The sequence below is a fragment of the Phocoena sinus genome, chromosome 4 (genome assembly GCF_008692025.1).
Source record: "Phocoena sinus isolate mPhoSin1 chromosome 4, mPhoSin1.pri, whole genome shotgun sequence".
Classification (NCBI taxonomy): Eukaryota; Metazoa; Chordata; class Mammalia; order Artiodactyla; family Phocoenidae; genus Phocoena; species Phocoena sinus.
The window spans coordinates 111658248-111668758 of NC_045766.1; the positions used below are offsets into that span (position 1 = coordinate 111658248).

The window sequence follows — 10511 nt, forward strand, 5'->3', positions numbered from 1 at the left end:
GATATAAGCTTTAGCAGATATTCAGAGAATCCTCATTGCTACTCCTCACCAGTATTAAAATGGCATAAATAAAAAGGATTGCACATGATAAATAAGGGTTCAGAAAATGAATACTGTCATAATACTTTATATATGCATACATACATACTTATATGTCACTATAATGTGACATTATTTTAAAAGAAATAATATAAAATTATTAAGGATTTGTGGTTAAAATTAGGTGGCTCATGACTTGATGTCTAACTTAGAGAGTTATTATGGAGTGATTACTAGTAGAGATAAGGTAATGATATTATGTTTATTATGATAATATAATTTTCTCTGTGGTGGTTTATTAAGTGTAAATTAGTACAAATTAACCTTGGTAACCTCATTCTTTCTTATTACTTTATTTGAAATATTAGTTATCACTAATCTACATTGAAATTGCTCTATCTTCCAAATAGCCTATATGGTTAGAAGTAGACTGATCAGTCCTAGTCAGAAAAGAAGAAACGCAATTACTGATTATTCCAAATAGTTCATTATTCACATAAAATTGGCTCTGAGTGACATAAGTAAGGATATTTCCATATATATATAAATGAAAAAAATAATTGAATGTCATTCATTGAGATAAAAAGTTATTGATGGTCATGGTGGAGTGGGCTCTCACGTGGAGGTGGGGAAGTTTGGCTTTCGGGAATGATCACTAAGACTCACAAAGGAGACCTGGGCTTTGGGTTCCCAGAGAAAAAGAAGAAGAAAAGGAAGGTAGTTAAAGAACCAGAGACTCAATACTCTGTTTTAAACAGTGACAATTATTTTGTGGAGGTTTGTCCCACAAGAGCCACATCACCCTCGAAGAATATGGTCCAAGAGCAGGCACCCGAAATGCCTCTAATGAATGAAAAGGAGTCACAGCACCGTCTGCGAGGAACTCCTAGAACCTGAGACCATGTTACGTGCCAAACGGATTGAGTCATCGCCCAGCCCCACAAAGCAGGCACTTGGTCCATCTGAGTCCCTCGGTAGGGAAAAGAAGAAGAAGAGAAAGTCCGTGTCCCCTGGCGCAAGGGTGAAGACCTCCGCAGACCACAGGCAGGGCGAGGAGGTGACCAGAGTTGGCAAGAAGCTCAAAAAACACAAGAAGGAGAAGAAGGCACAGGAAGCTACAGCTGTCTCAGCCAAGGACCCTTAGTTCTGTGAGGCCAGGGACGCTTTGTACACTTGCTCAGTTGGGAAAGGTGGCGTCCCTGAGCAGGCAGTCTCGGGACAGAAACGGAAGCATTGGAGCCCCAGGGAACACAACATGAGGATGAAGAAGAAAAAGAAAATCCACCAGGAGGGAGATATCCCCCTAGGGCACCCTGAGCTCTCCATGTCTGTGGAGAGCAGCCGTAGGAAAGGAAGTAAAAAGAAGTCAGTAAAATTAGAAGCTCCAGAATACACCCCAATAGGACATGACCCCAAGGCCCCTGTGAAGAAGAAAATGGAGTCCAAGAAAAAGGCAGAGCAGGCAGACACTGAGTTGCCAGCTCTAAGAAGAGGCAGGAGAACCTTAGGAGGAGGAGCCCGACATGGACTTGGAGGTAGTGTTGGAAAAGAAGGGCAACATGGACGAGGCGCACATAGACCAGGTGAGGCGAAAGGCCTTGCAAGAAGAGATCAATCATGAGTCGGGGAGGACGGAAGCTTCTGACACCAGGAAGCAGACAGGAACTCAGTTTGGCCAATGAGATACTGCTGGCTTTGAAAATGAGGAACAGAAACTGAAATTTCTCAAACTCATGGGTGGCTTTAAAAATCTGTCCCCTTCATTCAGTCGCCCTCCTAACATGGTTGGCAGGCCCAACATGGCCCTCAGCAAGAAGGTGGCCGACACCCTGCAGCAGAACCTGCAGCAGGACTACGACTGGGCCATGAGCTGGAAGTACAAGCAGAGGGCCAGCCTTGGCTTCTCCACGGCTCTGGACAAAATCTTTTACATTGACAGGAATGCATCCGGGTCAATCAAGTTTGAAGATTAAACTCTCCTGTCTTGTCCCCCCAAACGGCCAACATTGCTTTTATTGTTCTGTTACGCAGATGAAAGCCATAGGACAGTTGTCTTGAATTGAATTCCTGCAGAGATAAAGGACAACTATGTTGATGTGCTTGGACAAAGTGGGGTGAGGGCAGCTCGTTTCAGGAACCAGGAGAACATGTGAGTGGCTGAAACCTACTGTTTTCTGTGTGAAGCTTCCGTCCCTGTTGAAGACAGTGAGTATCAATAGCAATAGCTCACGCTTGTCTAGTGCTTACTGTGTGCCAGGCACATATGTGTCTCCCTTGCATTAATGTATTTAATCTTTATGATTCTGATTCTGCCTCACCATGGGGCAGAGGTGAGGCAGGTCTGCCTGGGCCCTGACCAACAAGCATCAGCCAGGTCTAGAGTCTTACAAGTCTGTGTTAGCAGTGATTCAGGTGGGCCACTTCCCTCAGAAGGTGAACTTGGCCTTTCACGGATTCAACCTTGAGATGCATAACAGAAGAGGCCTACAAGATAAGATTCTGCATTTGAGTTAGCTCTTCAGGGCAAATCCCCTTCCGACAGGGGAATAAATCTTTCCCAGTCTTGATCCACACTACAGGAACTTGCCCAGTGTAAAAGGAACCAACCACTGCTTCTCTAATCATTTTTATCTTGCTGAGAGATCACACTACACTTTGGACTTGCTTGGCTGTCAGGAAGGATTGTGCTCAGCCATCTACTGGGTGCTTCCGGAGAGTGGCTGAGCGATTGTCCCTGATCTATCACCACAGTGATAGCTTTCATTAGGGTGTGGTGGTCAGGCCTTTCCCCTCTTGCTGTTTGGTATCTTCAGTCTCTCTGTGATAGGATTTGACTTTTCTAGCTCAGTGTGGCTGAATGAGTTCCACTTGGCTTGGGAAGGTTTATTAAAGTCTGTTCCTGAAGCAGGGTCTAAGCAGAGAAGGCTGGGCAGCCAAGGCGGCAAGATGCCAAGTGTCCTCAGATTGAACTTAACCTTGTCTCGGCTGCTCTCGTAGGCACAGACCACTGTTGCTCTAGTGACAGCTCCTGCCCTGCAGTTAGCTGGGCCTGTGTCCATTTGTAAATTAAACAACACTGTCTTGAGTCACCTCCCCCCTTTTGCCCATGTACTGGGCCCTCCTCAGGCTGTCTGCAAGTTTTTGTGGTGTGATTTCCCATGTTGTTCTTCATTTGTTGACTCCATGTAGCACACAGCCTGTCTCCACTGGAACAAGGCAGTTTTTGGACTTTTATTCAGAATCTGGGAGAGATGGGTGAGAGGTCTGGTATTTAAGCACAGCCAAGGTCTTAGCTGAATACATAACAACCCTGTTCTCAAACTTGTCGGCTATTTCTCCCTTGGGGGTTGCTCACTGACTGACCCCCCTCCTATGGCAAGGTCCTTCCCTCCTTATAACTGCCTTTATCCAGCTGTTCTCCAGACCTCGTGATTCTTAACCACTTTATTCCTTGGGGTGATTCCTGCTGTTTTGCCTTAGCCCACTAGGCCCCTCCGTGAGGCCACCTTTCTGTGGCTAGACTGGCCAATCAAAAGTGTTTGCCAGATAGACACAGTTCTCTCCTTAAAAATTGTGTGTTCAGCTCTGCAAACTTAGAACTGTTCAGGTTTGTGGTTGGAATAATGCCTCCATGCCCCGCCCCACCCATCCAAGTCCTGATCATTGGAACCTGTTAATATGTTGTGATACAAAACAAAAGGGAGTTTAAGGTAGCAGATGGAATTGTTTGCTAATCAGTTGACCTTAATATGTTTAGACTGGGCCTACCCAGATAATCCAGGATTAGAAGTAGAAGAGGGAGACAGAAGAGTCAAGAGACTTGCAAGAAACACTCAACAAGCTGTCACTAGTTTGAAGATGAAGGAACCACAAGCCAAGGAATGCAGGTGGCCTCTAGAAGCTGGAAAAGGCAAGAAAACTGATTCTTCCCTAGAGCCTCCAGAAGGAATACAGCCCAGCTGACACCTTCATTTTGAAGGTAAGCCCACTGGACTTCAGACCAGGAGACCTGTAAGATGGTAAAATTGTGAATTTTTAAGCCACTAAGTTTGTAGTAATTTAAAGCGCAATAGAAAATTAATACAGGCCTCATGCAGAAGTTTTTCTCACTTTCACCTTATTTCCTAAAATTTTTTGATTTTTTTTTCTGTTGTTTCTCCATCATCCTTCATGTAGTAGTAGCAGACTTCATCTCATGTAGGCCATGATCTTCAGAGACTGGCTAATTGATTTAGTAACAGGCTGAGGAAACCAAACAAGAACATAGAAAATCTAAGCTTCCACCTGGGCCAGGTAACATATGGTTCAGAAGCTGCTTTGATGTAATGGATACCTGACCGAACGTGAAAGTCCAAGTCCAGGTTAATGGAAGAGCATTAGAAATTCACTGACTCAGGCTTGGTCACTGATGCTCTCTGATGTGTACAGCCTCAAAGTAGATGACTTAAAAGTGCGTAATTTGTAAATTTGCCAATTGATTTTCATTTGAATAGTATCATATAGTAAAAGTGGTATAGGAAATAATTTTAATGAAAATAATTTTGTGAAATAAAGGCCACTTGGGAATATTTGAGCAGTACCAAAAAAAAATTTATTGGTGATGAAATTATAGGGGTTTAATTTTGTTCAGAGTACAAAAATCATTTGAACTATTATATTAATTTTAAAACTGGATATAACACTCAGATTATCTATTAGTGTTTCTCAACTCAAGGGATGTTTCCTTCCAAAGAGCATTTAAAAAAAATAAGAGGGGACACTTTTGGTTGTCACATGACTTGTGGGTTGGATTGACATTAAGCATCCAGATGACACTGTCTGCTGAAAGCCTGCAGTGTTCAGGAAGATACCTTGAAACTAAGAATCAACCTACCTCAAATGCCAACTGAAAAACCACAAATTTAGAAAGCAGGAAATCAACAATATAAACAAACTAGTCGTAGAAACAGGATTGAAATTGTCTGCATATAGTAATCTCTGAATTTAGTAAGGACTATATATAAGGATATCATTATTTTTGAGGATGATTTTATATTTCCATTCCATTCATCACACAGATATTAAAATTTATAGGTAGCTATAGGTGCCAGAATTTCCATATTCTTCAGATCTCCTTGCTTTTGTCCCCTCCTGATGGTGGTCTTCCCATGTGCTCCTCCTCCAAGAGAGAGGAAAGTCTTTGTCATGCAACTCCTTCTGTCATAATCTATTATTGTTTTGCTAGAGCCCCATTGGTGGTAAAGTGTGGAGGCTGTGCCTTGGGGTCTCTGACCTTCACAAATGTTTCTCCAGTGCTATAGCTTTGTTTCCCCCACTCCATTCCCTGGTTGCAGAGTTTCTAGTCTATTTCCTTGAACACCTGACTCTTGTTAGTAGTGTCTTTTTCTTCCCTCAGGTGAGACAGGAAGGTTGGAAGAAGCTAGACACAGAGGAATTCTCTTTTCCAGCAGACAGAACCTCTGGCTGTGACTTTGGTCCTGGAAAATAGGTTTTCTTTCATAGAGAAGGCTCTAAGTGTGTTTCACAAGGCTTATCATTTGCCTTCCCTGCTAGAGCCAAGAAAGGATCTTTCTCATATTCTTACCATAGGAACCTGATGGGGATCCTGGAAGTATTTTGATACTCCTCTGTATTCAGCATTTCATGAAAATTACCATTTGTGTGTTCTTATCAGTTTATGCCTTCAATGATTTCTGCTTTGGGTAACCTGATCTCAGTTCCTATATCATTCTTGATGTGCCTGTCTCTCCAGATTTTAGAGTAGCTGTTTGCCCAGTAATATCATTGATTTGATGAGTCCAAGAAAAGTCATTTCTTTTCAGTTTTCTTGTTGTAAGACCAGGAGTGATAACTTCTAAACTCTTTACTTTTGTGGCTTTACTTGTCAAGAATGCAACCATAAAGCTGGAATCTTTTCCTTTAACCTTTCTAAATTTCTGTCTTCTTTCCAGAAAGAACCAATAATTGCAATTCTGACATACTTCAATTACTTATGAAAATTTTTGTCACTTTCTAAAAAGGAATACAGTGAGAAAGAGGGGGTATGAAAAAAAAAAAGAACAAAAAAACTAGTCCAATGGTTTGGGAAAATCATCATAAAAGAACTGTCAAACAAGTAATTCCTGAAAATTTTAAATATGAAGAGACCAAAAAAACAAACAAAAGGTATAGCTATGGGCTAAATTATGTTTCCTTAAAATACATATGTTGAAGCCCTAATCACAGCGTGACCATATCTGGATTTACAAGAAGAGGAAGAGAGATTTCTTTCTCTCTCTCTACCATGTGAGAACATCACAAAAAGACAACCTTCTGAATATTGTTACAACTGAACTCGTTGTTTGCCTTGGTTACAGTCTCACCACTGGGTTGGCAAATGTAAGACAGAGTAGAATATTTCTTCAAAGACTTTAAAAATGAGGTGAATACTGAAATGCTAACCCTTGGAAGGCTGGTAGAAACTTGAAGCTTAATTGTAACCAGGTCAACTTTCTGCTAAACCAAAAATACCATTGTCTTCTACAGGATTTAAATGAGAAACGAATTTCATAACATAATATTTAAAATACTGTATTAAAATACAATATTAAAAACACAATACAAGACACGATGTAAAACTGGCATGAGGATGAGGAAAAATATCAATTTATATGGGAAAAGATAACCTATAGATGCCAAAACAGAGATGACATAGATGTTAGGATTATCTGTCAAAGATTTTAAGCACCTATTTTTTAAAATGTTCCCACAAGAATGAGTAAATTCTCTTGAGTGAATGGAGAGTTAGAAGTCTAGCAAAAGTAGAAAATATAGAGAACAAAATGGAAATTTTAGAACTTTAAAATGCAATAACCATCTTTTTTAAAAAAGAAATCAAACTCCTGGAGTGATCACTAATAGAATGAAAATGACAGAGAAGATAGCCACTGAACTTAAAGGTAAATCAACAGAAATAATACAATTGAATTGCAGGAAGATAAAAAAGTGAAATACAAGAGTAAAGAGTCTTAGGGACCGTGGGGCAGCAAGAAAAGGTCTACAATTAATATTGTTGGAGTTGCAGAGACAGAAGAGAAGGAATGTGGTCCTATAAAAATATTTGAAGAAATAATGTCTGATAACATCCCAAATATGGTGAAAGACATAAACTTACATGCCAAAGACTCTCAGTGAAACCCAAGCAAGATAAGTCCCAAATAATCCACTTTCAAGCATAACATAATTAAACTCTTAAAACTAAAACAAAAAAAGAAAGAAAGAAAGAAAGAAAGAACGAAAGAAAGAAAGAAAGAAAGAAAAATATATTTGAGAACAGTTGGTAAAAAAAAAAAAAGACTGGGTTCTTATAAGAAAGCATGGAGGCCAAAAGGAAGTATAAGACTGTTTATAAAGTGCTGAAAAAAGTGTGAACCCATAATTCTATATCCAATGAAAATATCCTTCAGGAAAGAAGGGTAAGTTAAGTTCTTCTCAGATGGAGGAAAACTAAGAGTAGTTATTGTCAGTATATCAGGTCTATAAGAATTGCTAAAGGAAGGTTTCCATACAGAAGGGAATTATATAAGAAGAAAACTTAGAACATAAAGAATAAAGAATAGCACCAGAAGTATCATCTCAAGTTAAGTATAATAAACAACTTTTCTGCTCTTGAGTTATTTAAACTCTGTATGACTATTACAATCATAATCTAATAGAATTTTCAATAGATAGATAGATATAGATATGGACATAGATTGTGATATAATATATGAGACAACTACAACACCAGTGGGAAGGCAATGGAACCTTCATAATTGTAAGATTACTACTTGATGTGGTAAAATATCAATTGTAAGTAAAATGTGAAATGTTAATTATATATGTCATAATATCTATAGCAACACCTAAAATATAAAAACTAAGAAGTAGACTAAAAAGATAACAGATGAATTAAAATAGAATAATAAAAAATGTTTCAATGACTCAAAAGAAGTGTAGAAAGGAAAAGTAGAGAATATATATTATATATATCTGAAGCAACCAGAAAATAATAAAATGATAGACTAAATCGAAACATATTAAAATTATATTGAATTTAATGACTTAAATTCAGCAATTAAATAAAAGAGACTGTTATGTTGATAAGTGATCCAAATATATGTATTATACAGGAAACTCATTTCAAATATAATGATATATGTAGGTTAAAAGTAAAAAGATAGTAAAGATTCAACCATGTTAATGCTAATCAAACAAAAGCAGTGACTATATCTATATTAATAATAAGTGACTTAATAAAGTAGGTAAGAGAATAGAAAATTAATAAGAATATAAAGAAACATTAGAGGGATAAAAGGGACAATTCACTAAGAAGATATAATGGTACAAAATATGTAGATAGCTAATAAAAGAGCTTCAAAATATAAGATGGAAAAACTCACAGAACTGAAAGGACAAATAGAAAAACCCATAATTATAGATGGAGACAACACTCCTTCTTTAGTAATACACAGAAATAGCAGACAGAATAATCAGCAAGAATATAGAACATAACACCATCAACCAATGGGATATGATATATATAGAACACTTCATCCTACAATAGCAAAACGCCCTTTACTTTCAATTGTGTGTAGAATAGTCATCAAGATAAACCATGTTTTGCATCATAACCCAAACTCAAAATTTTTTTTAAAACTTGGAATCATACAATGACATTCTCTGACCATAATGGAATTAGCAGAAAGGTAATGGGAAAATCTCCAAACATTTTGGAAAGAAACAAGAAAGTTCTAAATAATTCATAGATCATTGTGGAGAATTAGAAAATATTTTGAGCTGAACAAAATTAAAACTATAACATCAAACTTTATGGTATGCAGCTAAAACAATGCTTAAGGGAAAATTTCTATGATTAAGTGTTTATATTAGAAAAGAAGAAAGGTCTCAAACCAATAATAATCTTAGCTTCCTCCTTACAAAACTAGTAAAGAAGAACAAAATAAATCTAAGTATGTGGAATGAAGGAAATAATGAAGATGGGAGTAGAAATAAAATTGAAAAGAGGAAAACAATAGAGAAAATCAAGGACACCTAAAGCTGGTTCTTTGAAAAAAAAAAAAAAGTTGGGTGAACATCCAACAAAACTGGAAAAATAAGACACAAATTAGCAATATGAGACATGAAAGATGTGCTACTACAGACTGAAGACATCAAAATTATGTAGAGGAAATGAACTAATTCTTAAAAACACAAAAGAACACAAATAATCACAACTAAAGATGAAATGAAAAACCAGGACAGCTCTATATCTAGAAATGAGCTGAATTTGTCACTTAAAATCTTCCTCAATAGCCTGCCAAAGAATTTTTCAGGAGGGCTATACCATTTAGTCTCACTGATTCTGGGTACAATGTATAATCATGCTCCTCCCCCAAGAGTAGTTGCTTTTCAAATGTGTTTGCTTCCTTTTCTTTTTTTGTAAACTTTTTTTAATTGAATAAAAGATTCTTTAAATTCTCTAGTGCTTTACAATTTTCAGAAGTGTTTCCTTTTCTTTTTTGTCTTCCTCCTGATTGAACTCTTCAGCTATCTGCATGAAGTTTTCACCAGTGCCCTAATGGCAGTAGCCCTTGTTAAAATTTCCCCGCACCTTCAGGCTTCTGCTCTGTAGTGTAGACTGGAAGAAAATTCCTGGTGGAGCTTTTCACCCCTCAAGAGCTGCTGCTCTCCTTTACAAGTCTGCACCACAGTGAAGATTACTGACCTCTTTCCAAGTCTTTCCATGTCTTTAGTGTTTGTGGAGAAAGCTGTCAAGAAGTTAATGAATTCTCCCAATTATTGCAACATTAGAGGTTTCATCCTCTTCTGCCTACTCACACTCAAGTCTTCACCCCGCGTCAGATTTTCTATCAGCTCTTACAGACTCTGTCTCTCTGCCTCTCTCTCCCTGTCTCTCTCTCTCTCTCTCTCTGCAGGCACCATCTCTCTTTAGATTTTGGGCCAGTTGGTTACTCTGTAAATGCAGATTCCCAAGGGGTTAAAAACATTGAAAAAGTTAGTCCAACTCTTTCTTTCAGTGTGTGAAAGACCCTGCTTCCATAATTCTATATCCTGGGGTGAAAATCTGAGATTGAACCTCTTTCTTTTATTAGCATATTTTGTAGATCTTTTACCTGTGAGCACAAATCTTCTTCGTTTTGCTGTACTGTAGAGTATTTCTTAATATGGATTTAGAGCATATCATGTAACCAATTCCTAATCTATGGTCATAAATTTTAAGTTTTTAAGTCAAACGTTGCTTCTATAGAAGTCTCTAAGATATAGCTGTGTGATTATTTCAATAGGATAAATATATGAACTCGAAGTGGTGGTACAAACAATCTGAGTTATCTTTCTAAAGCACAAGTCTAATCATACATCTCCCACATTAGAGTCCTCTGATTTTTTTCTCCTTAGGTAAATCAAAATACCTTTATCATTTCCTTCAACCT

The 10511-nt window shown here is 37.9% G+C and overlaps 1 pseudogene; it reads left to right on the forward strand.

The window, feature by feature from the left end:
- The first annotated feature begins 687 nt into the window (after positions 1 to 687).
- On the forward strand, positions 688 to 2012 carry LOC116753685 (annotated as a pseudogene).
- Positions 2013 to 10511: the final 8499 nt, after the last annotated feature.